At 36.2% G+C, this 19,233-nt stretch overlaps 1 protein-coding gene across 1 annotated transcript in view; it reads left to right on the forward strand.

Moving 5' to 3' along the window:
• The window catches only part of FOXP2 (forkhead box P2), a 406,754-nt gene that overhangs the window by 111,787 nt on the left and 275,734 nt on the right, over positions 1 to 19,233 (forward strand). The window lies entirely within an intron of this gene.

A 19,233-nucleotide genomic window follows, 5' to 3' on the forward strand; every position in this document is an offset into this window, starting at 1 on the left:
TGGAAAAAGGCATTCTGAAGGAATTAGTGTAAGATGAGAGCTTAGGAAGCCACTCATTTATTTCAGATTTCTCCATATTTGGTATTGCAACAAAGATTGTATTAATTTACTTGTTAAGTATTTTAATTATTCAGATGTTGATTTTAGCACAGTGGTAGTAAAACACCTTGCCAATATCTTCAGTGTTTTTCAAATCTAAAATTTTAGGCAATGTTTTCATGTATCAATCTCATAATATGTTCAAGTGGTGCCTGATAATTAATTTTACAGGTGCTTATCTTGACCAGGTAAAGCAAACTAACTCATTGTAATAGGAACCAGACCCAATTGCTTCTATGCATACAGCTGTTTCCTAAGTACCGGCATACCATTTAACAGTGTGCCACATGCAGCAGCTGTTCAGGCAATATGAAATAATCARATCTACCTTTATCATCCATAATATTGATATAGCCATATTCGTGGACTGATGGCTTAGAGGACAGGGAAAAGGAGTAGTTCCAACAGGATTTAAAGATAGTGAGAATCATTAGTACTGAAACAATGTTTATAATAAGTTTTCCAAAGCTGCATCCTCCAGGAGGAAGCAGAAGCCTTTTTAACCTAATGCAAAGGGCAAGACACTGCAGATACGTGCTTTGCTGTATCTACCTTTAACCACTGGATAATAAGAAAGGAAAATACCTTTCTTCTAATTTAACTTTATGTTACTGATTCAGGAAAGCCTCTTCCAAGGACTTAAGGCATTCGCCTTAAGTGTACAGTATGAATATGGTAGAACCAGAGGAAAAAGTAGAGTTAAAATTTTAGCTTTAGCAGTGTCATGGATGAAAGGATATATAGTGCTGTATGGGAACAGTACTGTGGACATCACTGTGGTATCACAYAGAAAATACAGATTTCATCCGTGACTGTATGAAAATATATGGTAATAGTGTTTTTTCTTATATTGCCCCATGATAAATAGAGTGAAAAAGACCAGATTCTTTGCTTTCCAAGTAGTGATGGGAGTATGTGTGACTTTCTGTCACCTATTTATAAACATAGGTCTGAGAGATGTGCTTGTCTTTAGTAACAATGGGTAGTTTCTCTGTCAATAGTGTCAGTATTTTGGAAAACTGTTTTTGGTAGAAATACATCTACTAGACTGGAGTGCAGTAATTGCAATCTGGTGAGCCAACCAGAGGGTTTTTTTGAGGATGTTTTTCTGGAAATTTACTATGTTCTGTACCAAATAATGTCAGAAATGCAGTAATACTGACTTGTGTATCTGTAGTAGATTGGCRGTATCGTTTTATTGAATTCCAATATGTCTGGGACTTAAGGAATATGGAAGAAAGCAACTATTACTCTGTTTCCTCAGTTATTTTCTTTCATAAATTGACATTAAATACAATCTATAAAAACACTCCCTGTAAAGAAAGCCAAAATCTTTTTGGCCTTTTTAGCACGGGTCTCTATTTCTTGCAGTACATAAAAGCAAGGAGCAAATTTTTTTTATAGTCAGTAAGGAAATATTAGTAAATTCTGGCTGTATAGTTCTTCACTGTATCATTTAAAATTGATAGTTTTTTGTGGTAGAACACAATGTCTTTGCATTGGTTGAACACTAGGATTTAGTCAGAAGTAGTGGTAGAAATATATAAAAATAAAATTGTTTTATAAGCCAATTTTTAATTAACATAGAGAAAATGTCTATACTTTCTMTTCTGTCTTTCAACAATCCACATAACTGTTTAGGAGTGAGTTTTAGAAAACGGAGTTTGAGTTGCAAAAACTGAGACCAGGACAAAAATCAATACTGGAAACTGCAAAAGCAGCAAAAAAATGTACAATTTTGTCCAGTTTGGACAACTTCAATGGACACTTTTTAGGACTGCTTGCAGTCCAGTTACGTCTAGGTATTCTGAGTTGAAYAGGCTTTGAAAAAAAAGCTGAAGAAGTTTTCTAAACTAAAGCACTTCATGTTTCCGTGAACTGGATTTTAGTTATAGTATTATTAATTAAAATCAATTATCAATTAAGATATTGATAATTATTGCATTAATCTGACTGCTTGGTACTGTATTAACAATTTGTGGGAAAGGAGATGTTGTGGTGAATCCTTTTTTTTCCTTTTCACTGCAGGACTTCACTCATACAGTGTGACTCATGTACACATGTTGTATGTGTCTATATGCATTTTGTTTTTCAACCAAATATTCTGCCTCTATCTATACACAAAACACACACACACACACACGCGCGCGCGCACACACACACACACACACACACACACATTTATATTGCGTAGGGCAAACGCTAGAATATCGTCAAAATAAAACAAGCATACAATTATATACCTAGCTTGCAACGCCACTTGAGCTCTCTCAAGAGTTATGTGAGGATTCTAGATTTGCATGTGCATTTGCTCATGTGCATGTCAGAGGTGTGAATCATTTGAGGGCAATGAACACAGGAGCTCTTCCATCAGCTGGATGATGGATTGGCATTAACTATATCCATGAAAAAGGCTTAAGCCTTCTACTTCTCTGGTCAGAAGGCAAATAAGTTCTGTTGCTAGTGCAGGTGAAAGGGAGGAGGATACACAGCGTAATGATGGAAGGAAAATAYRGTGGCTTTTTTCCAGGAAGTTTTTGGATGAGCACTCATGGGCTTTATCTACAATCTATGGTTTCCATCAGGAACAATCTGAAACATAAACTGTACTTTACTTTTTAATGGAATAGTATTAGATCAGAGACACTGTTTGTTGTAGTGTTTTGAACTATCTTTCTAGGGTGATTGTGAATAGCTGTACTGATTCAGGAGAACTTGAAGGCAATGAAAGTGAAGGCAACTTTTTGTCAGAAATTAGTTTACGTTCATAGTATCAAGTTTGTGGCCTGGAACTATGAGGTAGTAAATTTTTGCTATGATTATACAAAGTATCRAACTTTGTATTTTAACTGGCTTGCTTTTCAATTCAGCTGAACATTAAGTACAGTCTTAATGGTCTGATTTGCTGGGAAGAGCACAATTACAATAATCTGCTTTTTACAGCCCATATCAGATGTGAACTTGCATCACTTAATACAGGGTTTGTGCTGTGGGAGATATTTTCACGGCATCTAGGAGTGATGCCCCACATTTCTTGGAATTAGTCCTTAATGATATCATCTTCAGAAATGTGTTGTTGCTCAAATACAATGATTATTTTGTGGTTTCTGTCTGATCCAGTACCTATATTTAAAAGGTCATAGAAATGTGTAAGGAAAAGCTAGTTGAAAACTGCTGCTTTTTCAAGTAGTTGTATGAAATGGGAAGAGATGACGTGCATCTTAAATAATTCTATGATTCTTTTTTCTATAAGGCACAAATAATAGAGGTGAGAACTCTTAATTCTTAACGGAACTGAATACAGGTTTCCAAGTGTGGCCTACTTGAGAAGAGAGGACCATTACTGTAGTTGTCATGTAAAATAAAGTTGGAGTCTGAAGCTCCTTTTTAGCTGTCAGCTTTATTAAGGAGCTACTGGTGTGTTGAACCAGGCACTYGCATTATATAAGCAGTATATGGTAGTGTCTGGGGAAAATTTTCTCTTTTTCACTGTTGCTTTATTAGGTCTTGCTCTGTCATTCACCGGTGCCCTGTCTTACTCCAGCTTTCTGGCTGCAGCTCATAGCACAGGAGGTCTAATGTAGATTGACGCCTTTGCCAGAGGACTGATTGAAACTTGTGTCKCATAGTTGCTAATGTTCACTCAACCATTTTATTGAAGATAAAGTAAATAAAACAGATTGCCATATGAGAATTCCCTGAAATCAAATCGAATAATTTGACAAGTTTAAGCCCATGAAAAAAACAAAGCGTTGAAACAGTTAGGAATACTTTTTGTGCACAGTATACGCAGAAAAGGTGTCTGATGGCTTGAGGTTAAACTGGTAATGTTTTTGACCAAAACTATAATTGTTTAAAATATTATCATCATTTCCAGTGGRTTTTCCATTGCTGTTTAAGGTGCTGCTTTTCTCAAATACAGGGAATTTTTCAACTTAAGAGTAATGGATATATGGATTTTGCTTCCTTATTACTTTTGATGCCTTATTATATGGATCACAAGTCTCTTTAATTAAAAAAAAAGTTAAGAATGGTAATATTTCTAGAGTGCATTGTATGATCTTCAAGATTAACTAAGGATGAGTTTATTGTTTGAATGATTCTGTGAAATAATATAAAATTAGTAAAAATTTGTTTAGACTTATGAAAAACAACAAAAAAAAACACTCTTCACCAAACTTCTCTTTTGTAAATGATTACTGTAGATGAGTGACGTAGTATGTCCATGCTATTTCTAGAAATAAGATGATGTATAGTAGAGAGGTTAGGTACAACAGATAACATAGACCTCCAACACTTTTATCTGGATGACAATGAACTTTGATCTTTTTATTTGCACTAGTTCRTTGTAGCCAATTGAACTACTTCTTCAAGAAAGCAAGATACCTGAGCTTTAGCTTAATATGACAAATAATATAAAACACATTTATATATGATAAAGCAGATAAAGTGAGTTTAAAAAACCACAAAACTGGTGCAGATGCAGCCTCAGTTTTGCACCTTTTGAAAACACAGTTATTTAGAAATGAAATGTATTCATTTTGCTCTTTTATTTATGTTTAAACAAAATTTACTGTATTTGTTTYGTTAGACATCAGTGATATTTTATTTTAAGGGAGGTAAATCATTGTATTTCAAAGGAATATAAGATGTTGTTAGTATACTCAAAGATGGGATATTTGTGAGGTTTCAAGGGTATTGKTTTTCACATAAAGTATGAATGAGCTGTTTGAAAATGCCTTGCAAGAGAGACTTGTCAGACTGGAAAAGTGTAGTAAGAATGGATTTCCAGATCAACTGTTAGCCTGAACACAGAGTTGGTTGTGCTGATGTGATCGGTGGCAAGGACAGTGCCGGTCAGATTCGTATTTCCAATGTAATTGTGAATAAGAAAATGTAAATGGTATTCTCAGTTTTTCCTGTTTTAGTCATATTTTTTAAGAGGGAAWATTACTACAGTGTGCTTACAGCCCAGAGCACTGGCACCAGTTGCGTTCTGGAGAGAGATTTTCTCTTTGTTGTTGTTGCCATGCTGAGAAYTGTGTATGTCTGGCCAAACCCTTACGCTCTCACAGCCGTTCCAGACTTAAAATTTCAACACTCAAGAAGCAAAATGTAATGACTGGGATGCCAGCTAGATAGGACTTCCCATCTTCCTGAASGAAGTCGCTTCACCTCATTCATCCCAAGGCATTCTTTCCGTTTTTGGAATAGGATAAAAAGCTCATTAACAGCTTCRTCTTTCTTTGGAGAGGAAGACTCACAACTCTGCTACAGATCTCCATTTTAGGCCTTTTGTTTTGCTCCTTTCCTCTCCATTCTATGAAATGAAGTTCTCAGAAGCTATTGTGTTTCTGAGGAGGAAGCAGACAACATTAATTCAATTAGATTTTAATTGTGCATGTACAGTTCACTTATTTTTTCCCAGGTAAGACACCCAAGACAATGAATCACTGCTTATTTCTGTATTGGGAAGTCTTTCCTGTCTGTCACAGGTTGTTTCCTTAAATTGGAAAGCCATTAAACATTACCACAGTTTGTGGAAGCAAATGCTCAGACACATGAAAGTCCTCCAGCATAGATTGCTTTATGGAGAATAAAAGCATTTTTTATCAAGAGAAACAGAAACGCCAGCAGTAGTTTACTTTGGATTTCTTTAAAGCTTAAGGAAACCAAATGTGGTTTCCCTTACAAAATTATTTTCCAGAACAACTTATGTGTCCTGTTTTTCAGTACAGTCTCTTGTTTAACTGTATCTGAAGTAATTCTGAAACAATAGTTTTCATGTTACTGTTGCCTGTGTTTTCCAGTTATAGAGTAAATCAGCTACTTCATTTTAAACTGTAGGCAATTCAAAAAGCCATTCCATACAAGTAACTGCATATGGAWTAAATAACAGTAGATCAGCTTCCTAAAGATAAATAGGATCTTGAATAGATGGAATAGATATTTGTTTGATTTACTTTGAGAGTTCACCYCCCTGAAAAGCTTATTTAAAATAAGTTTTGTATTTAGAACTGGTGCTTGTTAACTGTCTTGGAGGGTGATTTCTTCTRTCCCTTGGAAAATGCAGTGTTGGATCTGGCAAAAAAAGATAATGATTTTTTTGATGTGGGCATTGTCATCTCAGAACTGGACAAAGTTTACTATCCCTTAGGAACTGTGCTGAGAATTTTTAATGTTGCCTTAAAGCAGCTCTTTAGTGTTAATTATTGTTGGTCACAGCCAACCACAGATAGGTTTTTATTGGYGATTTGAAGGGGAAATCCTTGCTTCAGTGCATCAGGTTTTTTTCTAACAGTTCAAATATTTCCAGTTTACTTTTTCAGGGAACTTTTTTTTTTTTTTTCTTTTTCCCTGCTTATTTTGAACTTAAGTGATGGAGAGGAAACAAAATAGGTGGTATTTTGGTGCATATAGTGGCTCTTGTCCCACATCCAAGCATACATATGTAGACCTGAATACCTCTAGGAACACTCAGTGAATTATGACTGAGCCAATGAAAGTTTTACAGAAGAAGAAAATGCTAGTCATGTAATAATCTCAGGCTGCAAAGTTAAAGCTGCTTGTTTTAATTTAGATAATATGGCTTTTCAAGCATAAGACATAGGAAATAGAAGTTTCATCAGAGAAGTTGTTTATTTCTGTCATATATTTGTAAGTAACTATACTGATATGAAATGGACTGTAATTTCAATTCATTGTTATTACACTTGACGGAGAAACTAAATTAAATTTTGTTTTACATTGGACTTCAGAACTTGGATGTTTCTGTACTTCTCCAATTGAATTTGCAGCCTAATATGATTCCATGTTATTTTTGTCAAGGTCATATTTCAAATGAGAACAGATTGATAGTGTGATATGATACTGACATATGACCTATGATACATATCTTTAGTGTTTTGCAGCTATATCTTTGAAGTTAGCATTCTCTAAATAGGATGTAGTGCAAGCAAATTGGTGAATATTTAGCTTTCTTCTTCACAAGCTAGAAACTCTCACGTGGCCACATGCTGCTGTTTTTGACTTTGTTTTCTGTAAGATGTAATTTTCTGACATAATGTAAATCCAATTCTCTCTTTCAATCAAACTTAAAGAATTGAAACAACAGCAAATCACAAATTCCTACTCAACCCAGTGAAAGGCTTTTAGTCTAGCTTTAGATGAATATAGTGTTTTTCAGATTTGATCTTTACTAACTGTTTAGTAAAAGAAGTTGAGGATTTTATAATCTTTGCATCATCGTTGTATCAGACCCTCCAAACTGGGATTTTGCCTGAGATCAGTTTCTCTCCACTGATTAGGTGAGCTAARTGAATTATTACTTATTTTTACAAATGTGGCTTATCAGATCAACTGAATTACCCAGATGACTGGTGAAACATTTTAAGGGTTCCAATATGATAAAATCATTTTACACCAGTCTTTTAGAGCAGTAGTGTTGAAAGGCAATGTGGAAGGTAAGCATGCTTACTTGTAAAATCTTTCCTCACTGAAGAAGTATTAGACTGATGATTATCAATAAACTTCTTTTTAGTAGCTAAAACATACTTGCTCAGCAAAGGGTTACTGCAGATCTAGGTTTCTCCGATACCTAAATATTGATAGCTATCTGTAGATAGCTATCTGGGTATCTCCATYTCTCATCAATTTCTTGCTGCCCATACACCAGAAATTATTTTCTTCCTTTCTCCTTTCTCTCCTTAAACTACTCACCTGTCATCTGCAACAAGGAAATTGGGGGAAAAAAAAACGTGGAAGTGTTCCTCAGCTGGTTCAGTGGAAAATTCATTGGCTTGGACAAGGCATATACTACAGCAGTTTAAAGTATGCTACTCGACTTTGCAGAAGAGTGGTTTAGAGGTGCTCCTCTGGTCCATTTTGCCAGCTGCACAGCAGCGGCAGGCAGAGGCGGTGTTGGGAAGGTGGGGTTGACAAGCAGCTGGAGAAGACGTGCGAGGGCAGCAGCACCCTGAGCTGCTGCAGCTGTTYGCGAGTGAGCACACGCCAAGCCCTTGGGCTGCGGCAGAACAGCTCCGTGCAGGTCAGTGCCTACATCCTATGCTGAAGTTGAGGAACGTACTTGGTCCAGATGTTTTTTGTCTGAAAGCTGTCCTGATCTAAGCTTGGCCTTAGCACCTGTTTGTGTGCTTTTCTAAGGGAAGAGGTTCTGCTGGGGAAGCCCCACAGTTCTCTACTTCGTGTTATAAAAGCAAATGGGATAATGCAGTTAGTTTTATCAAAATAACATTTTTTTCCTAAAATTTTACAGGTCTGACTTTTAGAAAGATTAATAGTTGCATATGCTCTCTCTCTCTCTCACTCTCTTTCTCTCTATTTCCAGTTTTCTAATGAGGGAGCAGAAGATGTATTGAGTATTGTAATTTTGGAATATGTGAGAGATGGAAGTCTGAGGAAGTATTAATGTTACTGCAGTCTTATCATTTATATAATTTTAATTTTATAATTCAGAAATATTTTTAGTTCAAGGTATTTTAAATTTATTTGATCTATTAGCCTTAGAAAAGCTATGTATTGGATTGATTTAATGCGTTTGGTAGGACAGTGTTTTGAACTTCTTAAGTAATGGTCTTGAATATTCTGTCTAATACTTTAAGGAGCCCAGGAGATAGAACCTGTGATTTAATTATGCCTTTTTCGTTTTGCAAACTTGACGTCTGTTCCCACCCTTGAGGCAGGGAAAGAGGAAGTACTGTGAGTAACCGGTGGTTGATATTAAGAAGGTATGGCCAATACATATTTTAGATCCCCTARTAAAAGCCAGACCTCAGCATGGAGGAGAGCCTTTACCAGAAAATCTCTGCCCCTCTGCTTGCCCAGCTGGCAAGGTTATCTGCTCTCTTACTTCTTTAGACACTSTGTAAAACTCCGTCTCTTTCTTTGGGCTTCTGCCCCCCAAATCTTCCTCATTTCTCAGTTAGCTCGAGATAGCTCTGCGCAGAAGCACCGAGGGGCAACGCAAGGTTTCTGGCTTCTGTATATTGAGGAAGGATTTTGTGAATGTCCAGTCTGCTCTTCTGCAGGATAACAATAATATATAGGATATTACAGGTCGTGTGGTTTAGTTATTCTGGAGTTCCTGGTGTGATTTTATGTGTGTGTGAAAAAGTTGAGTAGATTGAGTCTTTGCCAATTTTTGACAGAGATATCAAACATTTTCTTTCACAAGCTAATAAGGATTTCTCTCATTTTGAGGAAATTCACTAGAGGAAAATCCCAAGAAATTCTTAGTATTATTTGGGATCTGGGACTATTTGGGCGTTGAAGGCAGATGATAGTTTGCATGAAGCTGGGGAATTTATTCCTCCTGACAGTGAAGGCCTTGATACATGACAATACATATGACTATGCTGAAGCCGTGTGGGAGTCAGTGCTGTCTTTTGTAGGAACCTCATGTTTCACAGAGGTGTTAGAAACTTTTTGCCATTGACRCAAGCTATTCGTGTAGTAAATAAAGTGTATTGACAAGATACAGTAAGTCACAATCTACAGTAACAATCTGTAGTAAMTCTACAGGAAGCCGTCAAGGAACTTTATTTTAATTGCGTGATACTTTGATATATTTTGTGTTTGCTCGGGTGCTGTTCATTTCTCTTAATCCAGTAACATTGCTAGTGGTTTGCAGCGTGTCAGTGAACGGCTGCTTGTCTGAAAGCTCACCAGTTACAACTGTAATAGGACTGTAGGATGAGGGAACAGTTTCTCTGTGTTCAAACTGTATAATAGTATAGGAATGAAAAGTATATTGTTTAATTACTTGTTTTTGCCATGTAGTATGATGGTTTCTGTTAAATATGACTTTTAGATGGCTGTTATAACAAAAGAATTAAAAAACAACAAAAAATAGGCTGGACCTCATCTGACCTTTCTGACGTTCAGTCAGTTAAAAGGTTTGTAAGACGTTTAATTACCAAATGGTATGATCATTATTCATCTCATCATTTGATATATAACGTCAAGTGAATTGCCTCCCTGGAGTGCACTGTGTTTCACAGATCAATAGATTTAGTAAGAGCTTGAAGGAGATCTTTAAACATTCATAGAAAAAAAGAAGAAAGTATATCCTCCTTGTAAAATGGCTTATGTAGTTATTCTGTGAGCTTTAAGGAGCTATTGTTTTATTTACTTCTCAGGAATACAGAATCCCATAACATAAAGGCTTTTATTAAAACATTTTAAGCCTCTTTATTGAAATTTAAGTATACTGTTTCTATTTTTTTTTGTTTTGTACATGGACTGAATATAATACAGTAGCTTTATAAGTCTATCCTGAGTATCTCCACTGAATTGTACATACAGCTTCATTCAAATCTTTTAAAATAATTGTACTTATTATAACAGATATTATAACAGTGCAACAAGCATAGCATGACAAAAAGCTGTCTAAATATACTACACAAGATTCCTTAATTTTTTTATTTTGTTTTGTATATTTAAATATGTTTCTTTCATTCGTTGTGTTTTTCTGAGGGTATTTATGCCCTCTTGGAGAGAAAACAAGAAAGCCTGTTTCTGATTGGCTAATTTAGTACATATGCTTTTACAGTAATTTCCTTATGATTTTTTTTATTAATTACATATAGGATGATTGCATATAGGATACCTCGTGTTACTTATGCTTTTTCTGCTAAATTGTCTTACACTCATTCAATATACATGAGGAATCGTTTAACAGTAAATATTTGACAGTACCTCTCTGATCCTTCATCTCTGGTGGAAGGATTTTCCAGGTGACTGCAGGAAATCTATAGGAGAGTTTGGGCACAATATTTGTTGCTATTTTTTCTGTAAGTTTTAGCTGCTTGATAAGCTGTCTTGATTGACCAGATGAAGAAAATGCTTCTCTGCTTTTATTTTCATCTGCTTAAGAARTAAGAGAACAAAAGCCATGTTTACCCTCACTCTTATATTAATGAAGATATGTCTTTTAGCTTAAATTTACCTCTTCTCATTGGTCCTGGTGCTCTTCAAGCAACTGAAGGAAATGTTGCTCTTTTTACCTATTTCATGAATATGCCCTGCTATCACTATCTTTCTTTGCTACCTCCTTGAGTTTGAGGAAAAATACTAATTTGGTAGTTTACTTTGTTCCCTGCTAAATGACATAAATAGATTCTACTCCTTATGGAGATCTTTCTCACTGAGGAACTAAAATTTTAAAAGAAATGCAGGAAATATGCAGGTTTTTCTGCTGAAGTCATCCAAAGACCTTTTTGTCCATGAGAACACTTAAAGATCATTAGAATAATTTACATTGGAGTTATGTCGAGGCATCAGTTTTTTTGATGGTGCATTTGTCTGTGGCTTGATTCGACAAGGTTTGAGCCAACAGGACTCAATCCAGAAATTAATACATTTAATTTTTAAGAAGTAAGTTCTTGGCTGAATTGTGATGTACATTTTGCATCTCATAGGACTGTATATGAATTAGATCACTCTTCAGTTGTTGGCATATGCATTTATTTGCCTGCATCCTTACTGCTTAGGTCAATATAATGTGTATTTAAAGTGTGATATCTATTTTGGATAAAATATAGTAGAAGTAAATATCTAATTTCAGCATCATCTCTGTGTCATAATTTGGTGGGTGCTGTGAATGATAGCGAAAAGGGTTGACCAGTGACAGAGTGTAGGAAAACATCAGAGAACCATGGCGGTGATCAGAAATACCAGATGTTTTGATAGTACTTATATCAAAATAGTACATGGGTATGAAATAGGGATAGTGAAACCTCAGTGGCCATTGGGCTGTTGCACTTCAGGCAGATTCTCAAATTTTCTGTTGGAAATCCAAGCATTGTCTCAAACTCCTGAGTGTTTCTTCAAGTACAGAATGCGTAAAAGTAAATTCTCAGAAGGAGRAGTGTTTAAGAAGATGTTTCAGTTAAAACTAAGGAATATCTGCATATTTAAGATGTTCATTCTGCTACTTCCTTTTGTTATCCTTCTCATTATAGGGCACAGTTTCTTCAAACTTTGTACTTATCTATTGTTGAACTCTCATGCGGAGAGCTGTGTTTGATGAAAATTTGTCTGATTATAACTGTGTCATACTTTACTGTATTACGATGATAATATARTTTGAAAGAAGGTTGCAGTTCAGGGTATCTCCTAAGTGGATTCAYGATATCAAAGATGATGCAGTCAGGTATGATTGGTCTTGTGCAGCTAAATTGCATGCAATAGTGCGATTAACTGTGGCATGAGGAGGGGTTTGGGTTTGACAAGTTCTGCCTTTGAGACAGCCAGTGTTCCTGGAAGGGTCACGGCTGAGTGAGAAACAAAGCCCCCAAGGTTCCTGAACTAGCACAGCCTTCATTCTGCCATCCCTTGGTGACAGTGGGAGGGAAGCTGAGGCAGGAGCAAAAGGCAGAGGCACTTAACCCCTGGGGTCTATCCTCAGCGCATGTAGACACAGGAACTCAAAACTTCTCCCTGCTTTTTCCCAGGAGCAGAGAACAATAATGTGAGTCATGCTATTCCCTTTAGTCCTGATCTGAACTACAGGAATCATTAAGGAGGTCAAGGTTCAGAGGACATAATATCCAAAAACCTCTGCCAGTTATGATTGTAGAACTTACTCCATATGATGCTGTTCTGAGCTGAGGGGCAGAGTTCAGGAAACATCATGTACCTATTCAGATAAATTGCAACATTGACATAATTGAGCTGGGTTGTGCTTTCCCAGTTCTGGAATGGAAGTGCTAGATGGCCCATCATTCTAGCTGTTTGAAGCACCAACTAATGGAGTTTGCAGTATGTGATTTGCATAATTGGAGTTAAGGAAAATTAGTGCTTCTGAATGAAGGACTCATAGGAKCCCACTTTTTCACATTTCAAGGAAGAAAGAATCGTAACAGACCCAAAATTCATTCAGAAATAAAGTTCAGGATAGACACAGGAAAATCATTACATTTTGTAAATAAAACATATTATAAAATCCATTACTCTTTTTTTAATGTGTGAGACTTTCTTTTCAGAAGATAATTTTAACAATTTTCGTATATATATCTCTATAGATACTCCTAAAAGTGTTGGATACATTAGTTGTAGTGTTTTAGCCTGGGATGGTGCAAGGACATGGGTATGACCAGTTTCTTGAGTGTCTTTGTCAGGCAAGAAAAGGATTTTTTTAACATGTAACTTGTGTTAATACACTTCATATGCCTAAGATACACGAAGGAGAAAATGCTCATAATGATGTTTGGAGTGGTCGTATTCTAGAATAATGTGAATGTTTTGTTCCTAAGCAATCAATAGTTGGTTTGGGATTCATGCAGATACGAGCTTTGAGATTTTTCTCTCAAAAGATATGATCCTAAAACTAATACCCGCAATATCTTCTCTTATGTTACATCTGCCAAGTCTATAATGTCTGTATACAATCCATCTTCTTCATTAGTCCAGTGTTGGAGTTTAGTTACATATTTTATCTTTAGAGATTTTTCAGTGGCCTGCACTCACAGGATTTTTGATAAGCATTGCAATCTCAGGGTAAGAGAAAAAGAGGGAAGAATAGATACTCTTACAGGCCATAGGATAAACAAAACATGTACCAGCTTCAAGAACCAGAAAGTTCAATCAGAGAAATGTTCCAGACCATAATACAGGAAAACAGAAGTTTCACTGAGGTAACATTTAGCTGATAGGAAAATCGTAATTCCAGTCTTCATCCTTCACAGTGTGTTGGTGATGTCTGAAAAATTTCAGAAGTCTTAAATATGATTGTGCACTTTAGTACTGGATTTTCCATACTACTAAAAGATGTCTGTCTTCTTTATTCCTGAGCAGAAAATTATGCAATGACATATGGCAAAAAAGTGAGTTAATGGAACTAATATTATACAGAATAGTAGTCATACATTTGTAAAACTTACAAGGTAAGAAGTCGTGATTATTTTCCCTTTAAAACAATAATGTGCATTCACTGACAACCCTATGTACCATAATAAATGATTTAGGTGAAGCTTATGTGGTAACTAAACTTTGCAATTAAAGTGCATAGTTTTGGCTTTTATGGAAGAAAGGATAACACTCTAGAAACACTGGTCTTCTCCAAATTGTATCTCAAATTGTATCTGAATTGAATTGCTTGTTCATCCTTTGTTTTGCTCTTTGGTTAAGAACTACTGTTGAGAATTCCGTAGTTGTAGATCTGTGAGTTTCCCCGTAATTTTTATGCTATCATACCTGAAAATTGGCTTCTTTCAAAAAAAAAAAAAAAAAAAGTGTTGTATAGTTATGGTGTAGGTGTATGTGTTGAGTGTGTCCTTCTTCTGTTCTACAATTATTTGTGTACTTGTATCTGAGAGTAAATTCACAGCAGAAGGTGTTTATAATATTTAATTATTTTTAATCATTTATTAAATTTCAAAGCATTTGTTAATTGAAAAAACTGTGGAARTATCTCAAATTAGCTGGAATGGCAGGAGACAGCAACTCYTAATGTGAAGGGACTGAACTATAAACAAAGTCTTACACGGATTCCCCCTGAATTCCCTTCCTTTCAAAAAAATAATAATTAAAAAGAAATCTGCTGAGGACCTGATCATGCAAACATGCAAATAGGCCTTTCACAATTCTGGTCAACATAATTTATGCAATGTTGTCTGCCCTAACTTGTTTTGCRTTTGGGAGGAACAATCGATTTGTGTGTACTCAAACCAGAAGTCGCTTTAATCTTGCTGTTTTGGAAAGCAGTAACTGTGTAGTTGTTACAGTACCATCTTTGGCAGGACACTGCAAATCCACCTGGGACACTGACTGTGTRCTTAACTTGCTGTGAAATCTGTATTGCTGTGATTTATGTTGCTAGGTGTCTACATGACTGGATTAACTCTAGATCTGATATGCTTGTGCATCCTGAAAATGGATCGTGATTTTAYGGAAGGCCTGAAACAGCGTCTCTGAAATTTGGCCTCCTGCATTCATTTCATCCAGTGTGTCCTCTACATGTTCCGAGTACTTATATCTTAGCCCATAAAAGCTAGGCTAAAAAAYCCACTACCAGTCAGCTTTRAATACTACTTTTTGTGCATAGTAAACCCCTAAAGATCAACACCCTTAATTTTTACATTGCCTATCAGTCTGGGAGAGAAAGCAGAAGGTACTGTCACATTATGAAACCTGCTAGCCATGGCTACTCATTCTGGGTTCCCATTTTGGGGACATGGAACCCAACCAGTGGTAAACAAAGATTTTTAGAAATAATTTGCAGAATTACAGTTTCTGCTTCTGTTGAACAATTAGATAAAAATCTGTATTTACATAATTTTCGTGTTTGTTTTTTTAATGAAGACTTTTTGTTCCTTTTTCCCCCTTATTGTTCTCATGCAAAGTAAAACAAAACAAAGCAAAGCYACTCTTGCAATTAAAATAAACTATCTGTGACCTAAAAGTTAAGGGAATACTGAGATCACCAGAATTTCTGATTAATGTAAACTAGATTTTCCATCTGGAATTTACAGTCACTTGAATTTGATACACTTATATTGGATGCTTCTCAGACTGGGGCTGTGTAGTGATTCTCAGTTTCCTTTGCCATCATTTTGGATATGTTTGGGGGGAGGGAAGGGTTGGGACCATTTTTCCTCAAAAATACAGTCCTTAATCTGTGCTTGTAATTAATCAGTGTTATAGARCCTGATTTATTAATGTACTCTCATGAGGTATGGTATCTCTCTCAGGTGAGAGTTATGTGTGTCAGTCCATTTTAAGCAGCTGATGTAAAAAGTTTGTTTTTGTGCCCTGGAGCAAGTATTTTTGTCCCCAAATGTCAATAGTTTTTARTTGGAAACACACAAAACTGGGAAAATATTGTACATAATTGGTCAGATCTAGAATATACCTTTTCTTAAAGTTCAATCACTTTATTTTTTTTTAGTAAGTTGTATTACAAGAGTATGAATACATAAAAGAATTTGTAACTAAAAAATAATGCCAAACACCAAGAAATATTTTTGGGAAAGTATTATTTCTTTATTGGATTGGATACAATCATGAGACTCAAATAAAAGGGCCAAGTTTCCGTGTTCCGCTCTGAATTAGCCGGTTTCGGTGTAAARGCTGCTTCTGCTTTCCTACGTCCGAGCCGGGATTGCAGGCGTCCCGGGGGCCGCTCGGGGACGTGCCGCTCGGTAGCAGTCACTGTGCTCTCCGTAGCCACCTGGGGTTCGTAAACTCTTGCAGGACGTGGCTGCGCCCGTGGTACAGAGGCCATGAGTTAACGAGCCATAGAATTAATGAGAGCGGCGGTTCTCGGGCGGGTTTACAGCCTAGCTGGGGCTCCGCAGCTGGCAGCGCTCGGGCTGGCTGGTTTCGGCAAGCGGGAAGCACGGTCCCAACAGTTGGGTCTGCACTCGCGGCTCGGTCTGGGTCGTGTGGGCAACATGCAAATTATCTTTGGTTTAACTTGCCTATCCTCCTGTTTTCAGTCTGGGGGTTGCCTCTCTTGTACCATCTCTTTCCGGCTTTGTAGAAATGAAAATAGAAGTGRGGTTTCTAGGAAGAAGTGGGACAGCAGTTCTTCTACACAAGATTTTGTGAAGTTTTTTCTATTATCTTAAACTGAAAGAAGAATATTTTACGTTTTATTGCCACTCAAATTGTTCACTAATTTTTTTAGCGTTAATCAGCCAGATTAACGACAGTTTGTGTAGGATGGCTTGAGATAGCTATATTGAATGTGATGACTCATTGTGTTGGTCTTGATTAAAAACGAGGTAAATAGTGTCGCTAGGAAAATGGACTGAAGTTTTTGGACTTTGTTATAAGCCATTAATATATGGAATAATRGTTCCAGGAGTAGTAATTAGGATAAGTTGTAATATTAAAAGGTAAAACCTTATTTTGTGGTGCTATACAGGCACTTTGAGTCATCAGATATGTTCTTCCACCTGTCTGGATCCCACCCATCTAATTTGTGTTGCTTCCAGTCCCAAAGACTTGGGAAAAAGTAGCAGCAAGGAGAAAAATCCTAATGGGAATGAGTAATTCTGAAGTGAGGATAAACATAAGCATGCAAAGGGGAATAAGTATTGGTCCTCTAAAAGAGATATTGTTCGCATTAAGGAAACAATACAAGAGAAATTCAGAGTGCAGAGAAAGCAGGATGATTCCTAACAAATGGTGCGACAATGAAAAGAGGAATGATGGAAAAAGCTGGCAAAACTCCGGTGAAAAAGTGTGTAACACTTGTCATCTGACATTTGTGAATTAAATCAAGAATCAATCTAGTAAAGTTCTGTGAAGAGCAGAGTAAAATCTACGCTGCACTTGTGTCCTGTGACATTGTTAGTGATGCTAACAGTTAAACTATTTTAACTTTGCATTTTGCTGGTTTAAAATGGTTCCCTGTTGGTACAAAGCGAGTTGTGGCCAGGAAAGCAAGACGTAACATTTTTGCGTAATACTTTGTGTTACACTTAGTAATTAAAGTACCAGATTTCTAGTGTAGTATGCAGTGATATCATAAAGGATTAATATTCCTCTGTGTTTTTATTACATGTTGGTCATATTAATAATATTCATAGTAATAGAATCCAGTTAGAAGTAATACCAGGCAGGTGTGACTTACTGGGCTGAAATTCCATTGCGAAGGTGCTCACAGGGTCATAAAGCAGGAAAACAAAGCCCAGCTGCTTTGTGTAGTCACTGGAACGTCATGGTGGAAGTCCAGGCCCATAATTTACATTTATTATAAATTATTATTGTATATCTATTTTATTTTTTGCACACGTGTGCAGGTCTCAGATTCATGCCTGCCTCAGGCAGATATTTCATATTTATCTTTTTTTATGTTTCTGCCTCAGCATCTTCCTTTGCTCTTCCCTTTTTGCTTTTGATTCTCTTTCTGAAAACCTCCTTTATCAGTCCTCAAGATGGTACCAGGGAAGATAGAAGAAGGGTTTTCACTGTTGTCACACTTGGTTTAGCTCAGTTGGTTAGAGTGTGGTGCTAATAATGCCGAGGTTGTGGGTTCRATTCCCAGATGGACCACTCGTTTGAGGGTTGGACTAGGTGATCTCCAGAGGTCCCTTCCAACCTTACCGATTCTATGATTCTATGATATGTAATATATGAAGTGCATGCATAGGTGCAGGTCACATTGCAGCACTAGCTATGATTAGTATATATTCTAATGAAGTTTTGCAGTTTTTAATTTGTGGTTGATTCTTCAGTGGGTTGTAGCGTTGTTACTGTAAGTGGGCTATTTGGTGAAAGTGATCTCCTTCCAACTTTTTTTTTTTTAATTTGTAAGCATATTTTTCTGAAAAAAGAATCCTGAATGTTAAACTGTTAAACGTTAAAGATTTCTTTAGCTGATTTTGCTTTCCCCATTCTTTTTTTTTCTGTTGTTCCCACTTGAAGAATTTATTGTGAACACAGTGTTTACTTATTTGAATATTTGTGAAATTCAATGCATGGTTTCATCATTTTTGATGTTATTGTATTCTTTAGATTGTATAATGATGATATGGCTCTTTATGCAATTTAACCGTACAACAATAATTTGGATATAAAACCGTTCTTATTATTAAAGTTTAAATTATAATCAGAGTTCAGTGGATTTAGACTTAAATTAGCAAAGCTATATATCTTCTTTGTGATACCATTAAAGATTGTGAAAATTCCTACATCTATAACTTTATAGTCAGAGAAACTCATTTGTTAAATAAATAAGGTGGATATGAATTTCATATCTATTACAGAAGCATAAAGGGGAAAGTCAGAATACATAACAGGCTTATATATGACATATTTTAGTCCAGCAAGCATGAATGACATGCTCAGGAGTCTTCTTATCAGTAAAGTAAGTGCACCAAATAGAAGTATAGCTTCTGTTACTTGTTCACCAGAGTATACACACTAGTGAGCAARCAACAAGAGAAGACCCTTCTTCACTTGTGGATTTGCTGAACACACTGTATTGTGTCCTGGGTCTACCTGTATGCTGAACACAAGGTTCAGTGAATGAATGAATACCGGTCTCCCACATAAACCTGATAGTCAGCATGCTTTTGGCACTAACTCTGTAAGATATATGCTGTCTTCTGTGATCTAATTTTGATTTCATACTAAACAGCATAATGAATGGAATGAAACGAAGAG

This window comes from Rhea americana, unplaced genomic scaffold, assembly GCF_003343005.1.
Source record: "Rhea americana isolate MKP2758 unplaced genomic scaffold, rheAme1 scaffold_54, whole genome shotgun sequence".
NCBI lineage: Eukaryota > Metazoa > Chordata > Aves > Rheiformes > Rheidae > Rhea > Rhea americana.